General features: G+C 37.9%; 1 protein-coding gene across 1 annotated transcript in view; it reads right to left on the bottom strand.

Annotated features, from left to right (window-relative positions):
* Positions 1-16,240, bottom strand: part of PDSS2 (decaprenyl diphosphate synthase subunit 2) — a 125,732-nt gene that overhangs the window by 55,968 nt on the left and 53,524 nt on the right. The gene's annotated exons all lie outside the window — the stretch shown is intronic.

Here is a 16,240-nt window from a genome sequence, read left to right as displayed (position 1 = left end):
ACAGGAAATGATTTAAACCATCTTTTTACCCTTTTGCATTGTTGACTGCCAGCTAGAAAATGACTTTTGGAGAAACTTATTTTCCTGTCTTTCCGTGTTCATAGAAGGTGTGTGGATGAAAAGATGCATCAGGGCAAACGTGAATATTTGCCAGCACAAACACGGTAATGTCTTCTTGACAACAAATGTGTGGATGCCTCCCAAATTCCAAGCAGCACCCTGCATTCAGAAGTCAAATTTTAACATCTTGATAGTTCTACACACAAATTGAGTAACTCAAAGAATGAAAAAGCCCTGCAAAACTCCAAAGGAGAGAGAGGACTTGAGTGCTACACACACCAGCACGACAACACGATTGCAAAGTGAATGGGCTTTTCAATTCAAACCCTTCTTCTGCAGTGTGCAGAGTGCAACTCTGGTTCTGGTCCCACATCAGGTAACTAYGCTGCTTGCAAGACCAGGGTGTCCAAACGCCTCCTTCCCCTGTTGCTTCCACTGAGCTATTCTGTTGTAACAAAATGCTGAATTATTCATTCAGCCAGATGGCRAAAGAGAGAAAACACTCAAGTTTCCAGGAGACGACAGGAGAGAGGTGACACACCTGCATGCTAGTCTCTGCTCCAGGAAGTTACTTCAAATGAAACATTACATACTTGGGCATTCCCAACCAAAGTCACCCTATATCCACATGGTTAGATGGTTTTTCAGAAAATTCAGACCTAGGAGGAGTGAGGAATTGAATCCTTTCAGGTATTAAAGGAAAACAAACCTGAGCTTCCCAAATCCTAGGTGAATGCTCTAATCAGTGGCTAGAGAATACACTGAAATACCAACCACATGTTTCCCATTTGGGAATCCCATCTAGATAATTTAGTTAGACTATCTAACAAATCTTACCCATGTTTTGCAGTTGTTTGGAAGATAAAAATCACATTTTGCTTAACAGGCTCTTCCAAATTAAAAAGAAAATGCTTACATTAAAAAAAAAAATCTATCTAATTCCAGGCAATTTGAGTCTATGGTTTCCGATAATTAAATGTAGTTAATTTTTTTCTATCAAGTTCACTCTGTTACCTGTCATCAGTACAATACATGTTATCACTGACAAAACTACTTCCCCCTGATAATGTGGCATTTCCATAGGCAGATACCTGCAAATGTGAAACAGATGAAACTTGCACAACATGAAACAACTGCAAACCCCTGATTCATTATAAAATACACAGAGCATTAGGCTAATTTTAAAGGTCTAAGTAGAGCATAAAAATATTATGCAGAACTTTAATATAAAAGTTTAATATAGATATTTTCATATCAAGCTTCCAGACAATTCAGAGTAGGTGTAAATTCTGTAATCTTAATTCAAAATGTGGAAGACCAGTGGCCAATTCCAAGAAAACTCACTCTAAGGGTTATATGTTAACCTAACAACCAAGTAAAACTGTTTTTACCTTTCTTCCTTCTCTTACTCACACTTGCCTTCCAATCCATTRCCTGTCAAAGAGCCAGCACCTAACCAGGGCTGCAGAACTATGCAGATTACTTCTTCAGACAGCCATGGAGCACAAAATAAAAGTCTTTTTTTAAAAAAATATATATACATTTTCTGGACTAGGGGGACTGATACTCTATTTTGCATCTCAATTCTTTAYGTTTACAGCATGAAAACTATTCCTCTCCTGCCAATTAATTCACTACCTCGTTGCCAAAGGGAAGCTAACGTCTGCTACTGAAAGCATTCTAGATCACGACCTAGTGAAGCCAAAAACTGACTTTCATCATGAAGAAAAAGACTTGCCACCAATTCTATGAAGGAAATTTCCCTGTTTGCTCACAGGTCCTAGTTTATATACACTATACAGATGCATTGGATACACCTGCACATTTGCTAATGGCCCCAGAGATTATTTTTTGCTCCTTTGATACAGTCACCTMTCTTTATGAAAGAGGTATTTTATGCAAACTACTGAGAAACTAAGGGAAGAATTTAAAGGGGAGAGGAYGGTCTAGTGTAAAGGTCTTCTTCCTGGCTTACTGAAGTGAATGAGCTGCAGGTATTGTAAACAGAAAGGAGTCCAAAAAGGCAAGACAGGAAGTGATCAAAAGCTTTGAAAACAGTTGCAACAGTGTGGCCTCGGAAAAATAAGATGTTAGGACAGATGATGCAAGAAAAGACAGTCAGATTCAGACTGGAAAAGATGCGTTCATGAAAAACTCAGAAGACAAAATCTAACRGATTAACCTGTAGATTGGATGATGGTGCTGTCACCAAAGCAAAAATAAAAAGGAACATGGTGATAGAGAAAAATTAGGAATTTTGTTATGGAAATTATCAGGATTCCTTCTCTCGTGACAACAGCATGTGTCACAATGACTATCACCAGTTAAGATACCCATCCATCCACATTAGTTCTACAGTCTCCCAACAACAAGCATCCTCCAATTACACCTCACGCAACATCTATTCCATGATAAATCTTTTATCATGAAGGATAATCATTTTGACTGTTCTGTGTTTTAACTGAAATACTCAAATATTTGCACTAAAACCAATTGCTTTTGCATATGCAGGGAAATAACAAGGTATCAGTTACAGACATACGGAAGAAACACGCTACTAACAATGAGTTTTATGACTATACTTTCTCTTACCATATATTAGTTGCTTCTCAGCCCTCAGACTTTGAAACATAGCTATGATTTTATTTGCAGGGCCTACGGGAGACTATCTGAATCAACATAACAGAAATTCCCATTACTGTGTACTGTCAATTRTGCAGAGACACCAGCAAAAGCCAGCATGACTTATCAGCCCAAGTGTTTCTCTGAAATGTTATCTCTGAAGAGTTTGTCTGTAATTGTATTCAATGTAGCTGAAAGTTAAGGTGCAGTAACCTTGACATTAAAGCTCTGCTATTAATGGCACTTGAAATACACTGAACCTTTTTATGCAAGAGAAAAGAAGGTAATCTCTTTTTATGCAGTGAAGAAAGAACATCTGATAAATGAGCAGTACTGTTAACAGAATAAATTGTTCCTACATCTAATTACATAGGGAAAAGGTATTCAGAAAAATAGTTATGTGAATCAACAGAATGGAGTGTAGCAGTTACATTTCTCTTATCATGCTTACATACAAAAACATAATGTATATTTTTAAGTACCAACAAATACCAACTCACAGAGGATAGAGGAAACAATCCAAAYACGTAGGGTGACTGCACAACCACAGATACTTTGTATGAGGAAATTTGTGCTACTCTGAGCAGTTGCAACCACAATTTCATAACTCAGCAATTAATACTGGTGGTTATTACACCTGCTTCCCTCCCRAACTTCAATATTCAAAGTCAGATTAGGACATTAACACCACATATTTAAAYAGTTTACTCAGGAACGTTTTTACTTTTTGCAAAACAGAAGAACACAGCAGATGGACATTACCTGCAATGTGTAAGAAAGGAGACTAACAGTTAAAGGGAGAGGGCAGGCTCCTCYGAGACCTTGTCCTGTACACCACGCATGTTGGTGGACCCACCAGCAGGGAAACRTTAACAAGCCTTTTGGAGCAAGGCAGTTACTGCTGCCTTTGGCAGCTTATCACCCTAACAACAATCAGTCGGGGCTGCTGTTGTTAGCAGTTTTATCAGTATTAGCAGTATGGATTTTCTGCAAAAGGAGTATCTTGAAAGGCTGAGAAAACATGTCTTTCTCTGAAAAAAACCCCACCCTACTATTATACTATCTACTATTATACTATCATGGAAATTATGTCTAATTTCCATCTTCTTTTTTAACTTTATTTACGAGTTCTGTAAGATATCTGAAAAATCTCATCCTTTCGTTCTTTGGTCCTTTCATCCCTGAAGGATTCTATCTGTACATTTTAATAAGGAATAAAATGATATCAACTAATTCAAGGAACATTAACCCCAACTACGTAATGRTGCAAAGACAATTATATGCTAATAAACCACCTTCAAGAACAAACTTAATTTCTGTAGAATTCCTACCTGAGTCCATAAAATAAGACTGCTATTGTGGTTTTACTTACCCTGAATTTGCTGACTTYTTTGAATATCACGGATAACACATGAATTTAGCTGGAATTTCTGGACTGGCCTTACTATGTAGTTATCAGAAGTCAGAATAGAATCTCAACCATAAAAGMATTTCTACAGAACACTGTTTTCATGCAACATAATAACTATGAGAAAGGAATCAGAAAAGTTGTCCTATATTGGAAACTATTATGTTTTCTCTCTTTTTGGAAATATTACGTGCACTTCTTTGCCTGCATCCTCTCTCTCCACAAAAATTTACTCAAATTTGGCCTTAAGTCTTTGGAAAACAATTGCGAATAGTTCAATCGACTTCAAAAGTTTATCAAACTTCCTCAAAATTTCATGTGCACTGAACATATTCCACAATCAGTCAGTGCTGATCAGAACTCTTTCCAATTGTTGCAAGTCTTAGGGGAAAAAATATATATATCTTTCTGATTTCTCTTTATTGCTGCCCAACTACCTCATCAAATACAACATGGTTAGAATACAGTCTTGAAGTCTTTATGCTTTTCTACCTTCCTTTTTCTGTTCTCATATCACTGAACACTGTCAACTTTATTCTAGTAACTTAAACCCAGAATATAACCATTATCTTCAAATCTGGATTTTCTCTAGAGTCTTGCAATTCATTCATACCTAAAATCTTTTAATTCACTTAGAGTAACAACTTACCTTACTCTTATTATTTTAATAGCTAAGGTACAACATAACAAGGATCTTAATATTCTTCATTCCAGTCTACTGAAATACTAACTCATGYCTATCAAAATGCTTTTGCAAGAATAATTCATTTTACTGATGAGTCATTTTCCTCAGGTTAACCCTTTCTATGGTTCCTTAGTAATTTCCCCTACAGCAGTGCATCAAAGAAAAAAAAATACTTTGCTTGTGAAGGTATGCATTATTATACAAAAATATCAGCATGCACTTATTTCAGAGTCAATGCCTATTTAAAAGCTAGTCAGTCCAATAATTTGTTTCTCCCAATCCAGCTGTCACTTGCAGAAGAAAATTCATAAAAGTTTCTGAAATGAGAATCTTCAGTTTCCAGAATCCAACTTACAACCCTTTTATCCTGCATATCCCCCCCCACACACACCCCCAAAAGAAAAAAATCYTAAGGGTTGCTAGTTAATCTGTTCTTGCCATGCTTCCCATTTTTACATGCTTAAAAACTTCTCTTTTGACCTTAGAAAATCCTGGTTATAGTTCTACAAGAGGTGGTAACATTCCTCTCTTGTTACGCTTTCCTTATCTACTTACCTGCTGTACTTCCACGCTTGCCTTTGTACTGGAATACAGTCCCAACAACCAAGCTTCTCTGTGCACCGAAACAATGCCCCGACTATCCCGCTCTTAGCTAGTCTTTGGATAAATTAACACACAGTGAAAGCAACCTTCTGTTTTAAAAGCCTTCAGTAAACCAACAACATTTTAATGGGATTTGTGAATTCCCAGTCAAAAGGGAGAACACTCAGACATATTTTTCTCTAGAAGAARAGTCATCTAGAGTAACATGCTTCTTTTTTTGTTTACTTTAAAAGCATCTCAGAGCTGTCACATTCTTAAAAAAAATAAAGAACAAAAAATCCAAAACAAAACTGAAGAATAAAGGCCAGTGAAGCAATCAGAAAGGTTCACTCATCAAATTGACYATGAGCCAGCAATGTGCCCTSATGGCCAAGAAAGCCARTGGTCTCCTGGGGTGCATTAGGAAGACTGTTGCCAGCAGGTCGAGGGAGGTGATCCTGCTCCTCTACTCAGACCTGGGGAGGCCTCATCTGGAGGATCGTGTCCAGTTCTGGCCTTCCCAGGACAAGAGAGACACGGAGCTACTGGAGAGAGTCCAGCACAGGGCTACGAAGATGATCAGAGGGCTGGAACACCTGTCCTATGAGGAATGGCTGCGAAAGCTGGGCCTCTTCAGCCTGGGGAAGAGAAGACTGAGGGGGGATCTTATCAATGTGTACAAGTACCTGAAGGGAGGGTGTCAAGGGGATGGGGCCAAACTCTTTTCAGTTGTCCCRTGTGACAGGACAAGAGGCAATGGGCAGAAATTGAAGCACAGGAAGCTCCGCCTGACCGTGAGGGGCAATTTCTTCTCTGTGAGAGTGACAGAGCACTGGACCAGGTTGCCCAGAGAGGTTGTGGAGTCTCCTTCTCTGGAGATACTCAAGGCCTGCCTGGATGCAACCCTGTCTAACATGCTCTCGGTGACCCTGCTGAGCAGGGAYGTTGGACTAGACGATCTCCAGAGGTCCCTTCCAACCTTACTGATTCTGTGATTCTGTGATCTAACATATAAAATGATCAGGTCTGGAACATCTCATTATTTCCAGTGGAAGCAAACGGAGACTGCATAATCTTTATACAGACTTATGAACTCTAAGTAGTAAATGACGCATTTTGAGCTAGGACAACATCATCCATTAGTAATCACATCCATTCTTATCTTTACTCAACCCCAAAACAATGTCACCACTGCAAGAGAAACAACATATTCCCTATATATGTCCAAATATGCCAAAGATCAGTACTAATTTTAGATCAAACTTGTGGAATATACTGAGGACATGAATAAACTGGTAGAGCAAGCCTTGTAACATTTAACTTCGTATTGCCATAATTTTCCTTGTATCAAAGAAATTTGTATTGAAACTGCCTAATCGCATTATAAAATTTGTCAAGGGAAAAGTTAAGAGGTAGTGCATGAGTAGGAGGAAGAAAGTGTTCCCGTATCTCAGAGCCGCTGTGTGCTTTCATTGCAGCGTGAGATTGTGCTTAACTGATGGTTGGAAGTTTCTCTTCACAAGTATTATTTTAAATTTTAGTATGTTAAAGAAAAATTTGAAGTTCAGGAGCAGAATTTTGCTGTAATTGTGTGATTCCACACCAAAACACTGAAGAACAGCTTCACCTGGGTGCTCTGGCATGTGGGGATGTTCCTGCCATAGGAAGGTTGTGCTAGGTCCTGCTGCCACCAGTTCACTTTGTGGTTCTTTGAAAAGTTCCCACTAGGGTGAAGGTAGAACTGTGCTGCTCACATAAATGCTACTGACTCACTGTCAAACATCATAGTGCTGCTCAGATTTCATATATTATGCTGCAAATTGCAGCAGTCCACCAACCATTTCACAAATAGCTGTAGCAGGAAGCTCCAGGAACAGGGTCAGATAGACAGCACTATGGTTTCTCCAAGGTGAGCCACCCCTACTGTGAATTCTAAGATACTGAAAATTATTGCCCTAAAAAGAAATTAAAAAATAAATAAAAAACAAAACACTCCCTTCCCCAAAACACCCCTCTCAAACCTCTGGAACATACATCCTGAGTTTATCCTGCCCAGTTATCTGGAGCTAAACAGACTTATTTTGAGTAAGATTTTACTCCATATTTCTCCCCTCTTTGATTAGCACTGCTACAAGCCTTTTGATTTATTCCACATTATATGGAGACAAGTCTTCCTTTTCTTATTCAACATGTAATTGCTGTCYATGTTGAAAACAACAGAAATTTAATGAAGAAAAAGTACTGGTTGTAGTGAATTAGCAATACTGTTAGATTTGTATTTGGAGTTGATTTTTTTTTTGTTGTGGGTGGAAGGTGATGAACAGGAATACGTAATCAAGCTGTATGTGCTTTTCATCTCCTGAGACTTGTCTTGTAAATGAGATGGAGCATCTCAGAGGATTTATCTTGTGTAACAAAAACTAAATAGAATAATTTAAAATTATTGYTTAGATTTTCCCTTAATAAAATCTAAGGAAAATCTACCAAGGTTTGGGAAACAAAATTATACATTCCTTAAAAATGATAAGAGACATCACCGCTTATATTTTGAGATGCTTCTCCCATTATCTTTCAAACAAATAATTTTGTCAAGAACATSATACTACTTAATGTAAATGAATACTGAATATTTAGAAGTATGCATTTTCTCTACCAGTTAATTAGCTAAGCTTCAAAAGCACATGCTAGTTGGGATACTGCACCTTTGCTGAAAGCCAGCCTTCCTGAAGATAGGAATAAGAAGAGTAAGTCCCAAAGGAAATCATTTTTACGATAGTCCTAATGTGTCTCAGTAAAGGTGAGGATTGATTGTTATAGTCTATTGTTACTATAATTAGAAGTCAAATACCAATTAGCACTTCCATTAATAAGATTAATCTCTGCAATATCTGCAGCTGAGACTCAGGGCTTGAGTGGAATAATCCAGCRTGAATTTATAGTATAACAGCTATTCTGCACTAAAACTCCCATTCTGAATACTTACATCAAACAAGCAAACAAAAAAGCTCTTAGTTTTGTTTGAGTTCCTATATACACTGCTGGTCTTACTACATCTTTCTCATTTCTTGCTTTTTATTTTGTTTGAATATGTTCTATCAGGATTTACACCACTGAGGGGATAAGTGAAATGCGGAAGAAAGTCTCCCAGACTCTAGTTCACAGCTGCTTCCTGTGCATGGCAACAAGTCTGAGGAAAAAAAAAAAAAAAAAAAAAAAAACAAAAACACTATTTTTGTTTTCTTTTATCAGTAAATTCAGGCAAGCAGTAATAATAATTAAAAAAAAAAAGCTTGCAAATACAGATGTACTCTTCTCATAACAGTACAGGACTCCATTGTAAAACTGAACATCATTTATTTACTGCAAAATATAGAGGTTAGAAATAGTCAAATCCGATCTTCCAAACACTATAGTTCAGAGTACAGAACTGAAAAAGGGTGAGGCCAGAAGATGAGATTAAAAAAAAAAAAAAAAAAACAGAGTACAGAACTGAAAAAGGGTGAGGCCAGAAGATGAGATTAAAAAAAAAAAAAATCACATGCTCATGTTTGTATTTTTGTAGGTACCAAAAATCATCGTTCTTATGGAGATTCTTTCATTTTATCTAACGTCTTTTACAATAATCCTCTAATAGAATTTGTCCACAGATAAACCTATACAAGTTTTAATAAAAAGCTGAAAGCTTGTCCATTAGAGGTAAAAAGGCAGCTTTTATAAAATTTAGCAGCTAACTGGTCAAGGTAACTTGCCTTGCAAGTTATGTTGCAGCACTAACAATACTATTAACCTTAGCTACACTAAAATTTACTAATGTTTGCCACSGCCGATTAGCCTAGAGGCTTTGGAAGGGATTTGTATTTTTCTTTCTTCCTTTTAAAGGGAGACTATCTGGTTTCCTTGAATAGGCCTATTAATTAACCAAACATAGATTTACATACAGGCACTGGCATTTCAGTTGGAAAACATTTAACACATCACTTAAAAACATATAAACATCTTTAAGACAATCTACAGTATAAAGAATTTGCTGTAAAGCTTTATCCGTGAGCAGAGCAGATGAAGGTACAGGTTATAGTGAAAGATTTCCTCTGCCAGAATAATTGTTATCTGGTCCTAAACTAGAAAGAAACTCCTTGTTGTTGTAATTACCTACTCCAAGTGGAGATGTGACAACAGTCTTATGAGTCAAGAACAGAAGTACCATCTCTCAGCTCTTCAGTCCCATCCACAGGGACAGGACTGAGGTTACAYACCAATAATTGGAGCTCTCTGGAAGGCAGAGCCCAAGGTGTACATCGACACGGAGTATTTATGCTGTTTATCATATGCCATTACWCTAATTGCACCAAAGCAGAGTGTTACCATTTCAGTTCCCTCTCACCTATGAAATCCCAGTCCAACAGCAGCCCAGGACAGATGCAGAAGGCAAGTCAACAAATCAATGTCAACTTGTGTAAATCTGTGCAGAATGCAAATCTCAGAAGCACTCTAATAATATCATCTCTGCACCTTCGACTAAACTAGTCCTTATCTATCTTTACAGTCTGAAGGATTCATGGAGACAGCCTAATTGTCTTTCACACGTATACAGCAATTAAAGATTGGTCTAAAAAGCACATCATCACCTCTGTAACGCTATGGCGTAGGTTTTGGTGAAAGAACAGGTAGAGCTGCAGGTGGCTAGTTGTCAGCTACGAGGAATGGAAGATTCCTAACATCCCCACCAATACACAATGACTTTTGGCGGAATACCTCCAAGAGGGACAAGAGCTTTAAACTTTTGTACTTATAGCAGGCCTTCAACAGCTCATACTACTAATTTTCAAAATAGGGGGAAGTAAAGTTTTTTCAACTCTCAGTAAGCAACCTTAAGGACTCCTAACAGGCTAGGTTCTAACAACGTCACTGTGGCTTCTTGGTTTTAAGTACATGAACTACAGCATTAAACAGAGTGTGAGGCTAAAAGCAGGGGAAGGGGAGTTCACTCATGCGTTTTAACCACATTTTGGTTATTGGCACCTTGGAGAAAAGACTATTTCCTGGAAAGAACTAACCTTCATGAAGAGAACTAGGTGGAGTCTGACCTCATAGCTGACCCTGCTTTGAGCAGGAGGCTGGCCYACACAGCTCCATGAAAACCCTTCCAACTTTAATTATCCCATGAACCTAGAGGTATTATCAGCAGTATATGGTTTAGCCTGGAGAGAAGATCTAGAGGCATTATCTGAAGATGATGTAAATCGGAAGGTGACTCTTCGGAATCAAAGAGAACGAAAGTGAGCAAAAGCAAGGCTCTGTTCTCATATATAGYAAACAAAAGCTGTAAGCAAACACGATGGGATCACAAAGGGACAGAGCTGTATGTCCTTCATTCATTCTGTCCCAGCATCCTCAGAATGACATCTAACCTATCCTGAATTYCCTGGAGTTGGAGCAACAGCTAGAGAAAAAACAACTAAGACATGAACGAAGCCTCTGTTTAAGATCTGGTATTTCCTGACGACCTTCAAGCTGCAAATCAGTGCACCTTTAGAATTCAGCTGGAGAGAACTAAATGACTTTGACATATCCATGATGGCAAAGACAACACGATATCAGACTGTGTAACCAGAGAGGGCTCCAAGAAAAGCATTCCAAGCCAAGACAGTTAGTAAGAATCTCTACTGGAACATGGTGAGTGAAGGACCCACCCTCCTACCAAGGAGATGGCATCTGTAGCCTCAGGTGGCTCAGATACCTAGGCATTCCCACTGCCAATGGGCTCTTCTTGAAAGCAGCATCAGCACCATTTTCAAAATCAATGCTGAAACCAYTAGGGAACAGGAATATATCTTTATGACCACTGCCTCCATGGCACTATAACARTTCTTCCAAACAGTGGAGTGATTCAGAGACAAGTTTATGCAGTGAGGAGTCTCTTCTTGCAAGAATACATGTTCCTCTTGTGAGAGACGAATTCCTGGAGCTTTAAAGGCCAGCTGCATAATTCTGAGGAAGAACAGGRAAGAGTAAAGTCTAGCATTGAGGACACCCATCCACCAGTCTGAAGTAAAGTCCATTTACTTGTCTTTAGCATGGATCTGAAATGGTACTTTCTATACTCTGCACATGCACACACACACGCACACACCGAGTCTGAGAGAATGAAAAGGCTTTCRCTTTTTATGAACAACCCGTAGGAGCTACAGTGTGAATACACAGGCAGATTTGACTGAAGAAAATGATCTACTTTTTAAAAATCTCTAATAAGTATCTAAAGGGTCAATGTTAGARGATACTTTTGAAATTGGCACTAGTGGTAAAAAAGAGGGAAATCACGAGGGAGGGAAGAAAAGTAGCTTGCTGTATTAAAGCTAAGGATACTGAGCTTGAGACATGGTGTAAGTTTATTCTTTATCATCACTTGCATTTTAAGCTGCAATATAGAGGAATATATGTGAGGAATTTATTAGTCAGAACCAAGGAGATTCCTCAATTTTCAGCCAGTAGTGAACAGTAATGCAGACAGGAACAGCAAAAGAAATCCCTCTAGGTCTTTAGTGAGCAGACCCAACCCAGGCTTTGCATCTTCAGCTATGAATCAGGCTTCAGGTATAAAGCGKCAAGCCATTAGTTTTCAGAAACCATATAGCTGAGGAGCCTCAATTAAAAAAAAAAATCACTTCTAGTGGCAGAGTAAAGGAACAGCAAAGCTGCATACTTGACTATCCAAATGAGTTTTGCTCTTAAAGAAGGCAATGGAGAAAGCGTCAGACTGGCAAAATCACAAGATAGAAAATTGATCTCAAAGCTCTTATGGAGCTCTAGACTCCAGTGTAACATCTAAGGTGTCCTCYGATACTGTAAGCTTTTAGCATGATAAACTATAATTATTCAGATTCAGCATAAACCYAAATGTGAGTTCTGCTCTCTTCAGCAGAGAATACATAGCAGTGCCAAGGGAGTACAGGGTGCACGCTTTGGTTGAGTAAGGCGATGACATCAACTTTTACATGATACTGCTGACATGCTCTCGTGAGCACTGTACTTCATCACTACATTTGCCATGGTTCTGCAGCCAAGGAAATAGTTTCCTGAAGTGTAGGACACTGGCAGAAAGTTCCAATTTTAGGAAACTTGTTCAGCAGCTGTAACAGGGCTGTTTATCTTGCTTCTATTTCTCGTCTTCAGGGATCACTGGTGCTGAGCTGGAAGTAAAGCCAGGTTCTTGTCCCTGCCAAYAGGAATAGAGTCAGGTTTCTGGCAACCTGACAGGGAGATGGCAGTATAGAGTAAAGCTCACCAAGCAAACTTCTGTGACACCTCCTTAGCTTCGGCATGACTAAATAAAATAGCATTTACTAACCTTGCATACAAAGCCCCCATGCTCCTGCTCCTGCAAATCATGTCTTCTGCAAAGTATAAGGTGCTACAGCTGAAGGCAATGCTGGCTACAGGCAGCATCATATTGCTACAACAGCCCTGTTCCTATAACTACCTAAACTGTAATCTCCATTACTCTGGCAAGAATCCCTTCTCCAGTAGCAGGCTCCATTTGCTCCATTGTGTACCAGTAATGAACGAATGTGCTAGATAATCTATTTTTATACATCTGGCTCAATTGCCCAAAGCGCTGACACAACTAGAGAACAGGAGGAAAAAAAATGTGAAGTTTTGGACTATTCCAAATTCATCTCTCAGTGGCTTTCTATTTTAATTACGATCATTGTACTGATTGTTTATACTTTGATTCAAGAATATGAAATGAGAAAGAAAAGGTTATGCAAAACATGCCTCATTCCAAGATGAATCAAGTCCATCACATTTTTTTCCCCTGAGTTAAATAATTATGGCACTACTGCTTCTCTCCTGCATCTTCCTGTTCACAGATTATACTTTTACTGCAGTAGCAGATACAACAGACTGATGTAAACTGTCTATCCACCRTGGCACTGAAGATTTAAAGAGAGCACAGGAGCTAATTCCAACACAAACACTGGGAAAAGAAAGACTGGGCTGGTGTAATCACTGACAAGTATTGGAACAACTTTGCTCATGCTAGAATTTCAGGAACACCATTAATGAATCACTACTAACTACTCTAAGAGCAAGTGAGCCATATCCAATAGCTAACAGTCCACAATATAATGTTCACAGCACATAAGTATCAGGTAATGAAGATGCTCATTACAGTGCCAGAAATAATATTTCCARCAAAATATTATATATAAGATGAAGTAATTATATGGCATGGCAACAAAAAGGACTGTATAGTTTTCAGTTGAACTGAAAATCTCTAAGAATCTTTTTCCAAAAAAAACTTTCCAAAGCTGGAGAAGCGTATGAAGAATAAAGGAGTAAGTGCATTTCTTCRGATCACTGAGGGATATACTATGCCTTTGATATACATCTCTAATATATACACCATATATAATTACACTGTAACCAAGATAGTGGACAAAAATGCACCAATGAAAAATGTCTTTTTGTTCCTATCTGGGAGAAGACAGTTTGTAAAACATTATTTGTAATACATAAAAAAAATCACAAAGGCCTTGTAATATCACAGTTTTAGAATCTGCCTGATCTCTTAGTTTTATACAGTAATTAAAGTTAGAAACAAGACCCATTGTGTATTTGGAAAAGCACACAGTCACAAACTCATTAAAATAGAAAGTAGCCCAAAAATCTAAGGCAAATCCTGCCGTGACTTCAGTAGAGGGCAAGAACTGCCCTCACTAGAGCCCAAAACAGTACAATGCACCAGCACTTTACTAGATGCCCAGTTTGCCCACATTTACATCAAGCTTTAAAGTTTCACTGAAAATTTATTTGAATTAACAGCTCCATTGTTACCACTTTCGTAGAGAGTGCTCAACCTTAAATATTCTGTGGGAGAGTGTTCAAAACTTTCTGGAGTGCTTTGGTAACTAACATAAATATTACAATGGTTATTAACTTGTGCTTAAACAGGATTTTCAGCTGGTTTAACTTGCATAGCTCCAGTGATGTCCATTTATACTAACTAGCTCATTATTAATTCAAGGTTTTAATTTCTCCTAATAAATATTTCCACTAGTCACTTTTCTAATGGAAATTTTAAGTGCTCAAAAGTTATCCCCATGCTCAGAGTGATCATACTCAAAAACTTAGTTACCAAAAATAATGCTTTTCCTCCCCCTTTATAGGGCACATTTAAGATGATCTTTTTATAATTTACAAAACAAACTACAACACCTCCTGTACTATAATTAACTAACTAGAATTACAGTTTCATACAGCATCATTTGCATATAAATATAAAAATTTTACAATCCTACGGGGACATTAAGGACAAAACCAAACAAGAATGGAATTAAACAGCTAAAGAACAACACAAAGGTTCATAATAAACCTTTATTTTATGTTTGTCTTCCTTCTTACTTACTGTCATTTCTGTCCTTCCCAATTCATGTACATTTTCTTTCTCTCTCTTCATTCACTCTGCTTATTCCCTCTGCATTCCCTCCCCCCCATACACCTTAAGATATATTACATGTAAAAAAAGACCTTATTTATTTTGGTCTTTTCAATTTTACAATGCTACCTCTGTACTCCTACAATAGATCAGGATACAAAACAGGCCACTAACTCTGTGCATCTTCATTTAATATATCACAGTGATCAAAAACAATTAACTGAAAATGCAGTAACAGTCCAATCCCTCAACCAGCAACAATCAACTTTTCAAAACGATTTCAAAAATTGACATTTTACAATTTTTAAACTAGATTACATTAGCATACTTATTATTTCAGTGGGACAGTTAATTGTCAAATATACAAAAGAGCAATCACTACTTTTTGATTACTATTGTTAAAAGCATTAAGTATTTTTACCTTAAATACCTAAAAAACAAAACAAACAAGCAGAAAAAAAATAGATTTAGACTAGATGAAGCTAAAYTATCCCAGAGAGAACCTGAGAAAAACTTAATGGTAGGTTCAGCAATTCCGCTGAGAGACCTGAGAGGTAAAAGCTTTAGTCTACATTGCTGCTTTAGAAAAATATTCTTTAAGGAGACTACAGCAAAAATTGTACGCTCAGTGAAACTAACTGGCATTCCATGAGACTGGCAACGTGACTCTGATATTTTTAGCAAATAGTGTACCTGAGTAATTTAAAACAAAAATACTTAATTAAAAAAAGAATCTCTAGCATCCTTATCTTTTTGATTCTGAGTACCTCTTTTAGATTCTGAGTACCTTTCTAGAAAAACTTTCAAATAACTATCTTTACTCAAATGTTTTTATTTTGGTTGTGCCCAGAAACCCAATTAAAATTTGGACAYGGTTATTTTAAGAGCTAAACAAAGAGCAGAAAAGGGTTTTCACTGCGGAAATTTTATAATAATCCTGAGGGACAAAGCCAGAATAATTAGAGCAATCTTTTCACACATATATTCACATCCTTGCTATTTTGGTTGTTTTTTAACTTTTATAATTACGTATGTACAGATTTTCGTTAGGAGCTATACAGGTGACTTTATGGCAATTTCAGATCATCTTAAAGTTGCTTAACAAATTTAACTTGGTGTATATGGGTACTGGGTCCCATCTTGTTCAACTTATTTGTCAGTGACCTGGATGAGGGGACAGAGTGCCTCCTCAGCAAGTTTGCTGATGATACCAAGATGGGAGGAGTGGCTGATAACACCAGAGGGCTGTGCTGCCATTCAGAGAGACCTGGACAGGCTGGAGAGCTGGGCAGAGAGGAACCTCATGAGGTTCAACAAGGGCAAGTGGAGAGTCCTGCACCTAGGAAAAATAACCCTAGGCACCAGTACAAGCTGGGGGCTGACCTTCTGGAGAGCAGCTGTGCAGAGAAGGACCTGGGAGTGCTGGTGGATGACAAGCTGACCATGA

Source organism: Rhea americana, unplaced genomic scaffold (genome assembly GCF_003343005.1).
Source record: "Rhea americana isolate MKP2758 unplaced genomic scaffold, rheAme1 scaffold_25, whole genome shotgun sequence".
In the NCBI taxonomy this organism is placed as follows: domain Eukaryota; kingdom Metazoa; phylum Chordata; class Aves; order Rheiformes; family Rheidae; genus Rhea; species Rhea americana.
Note: the sequence above shows the minus strand (reverse complement) of the source record. Positions and strands in the feature narration are given on the sequence as shown.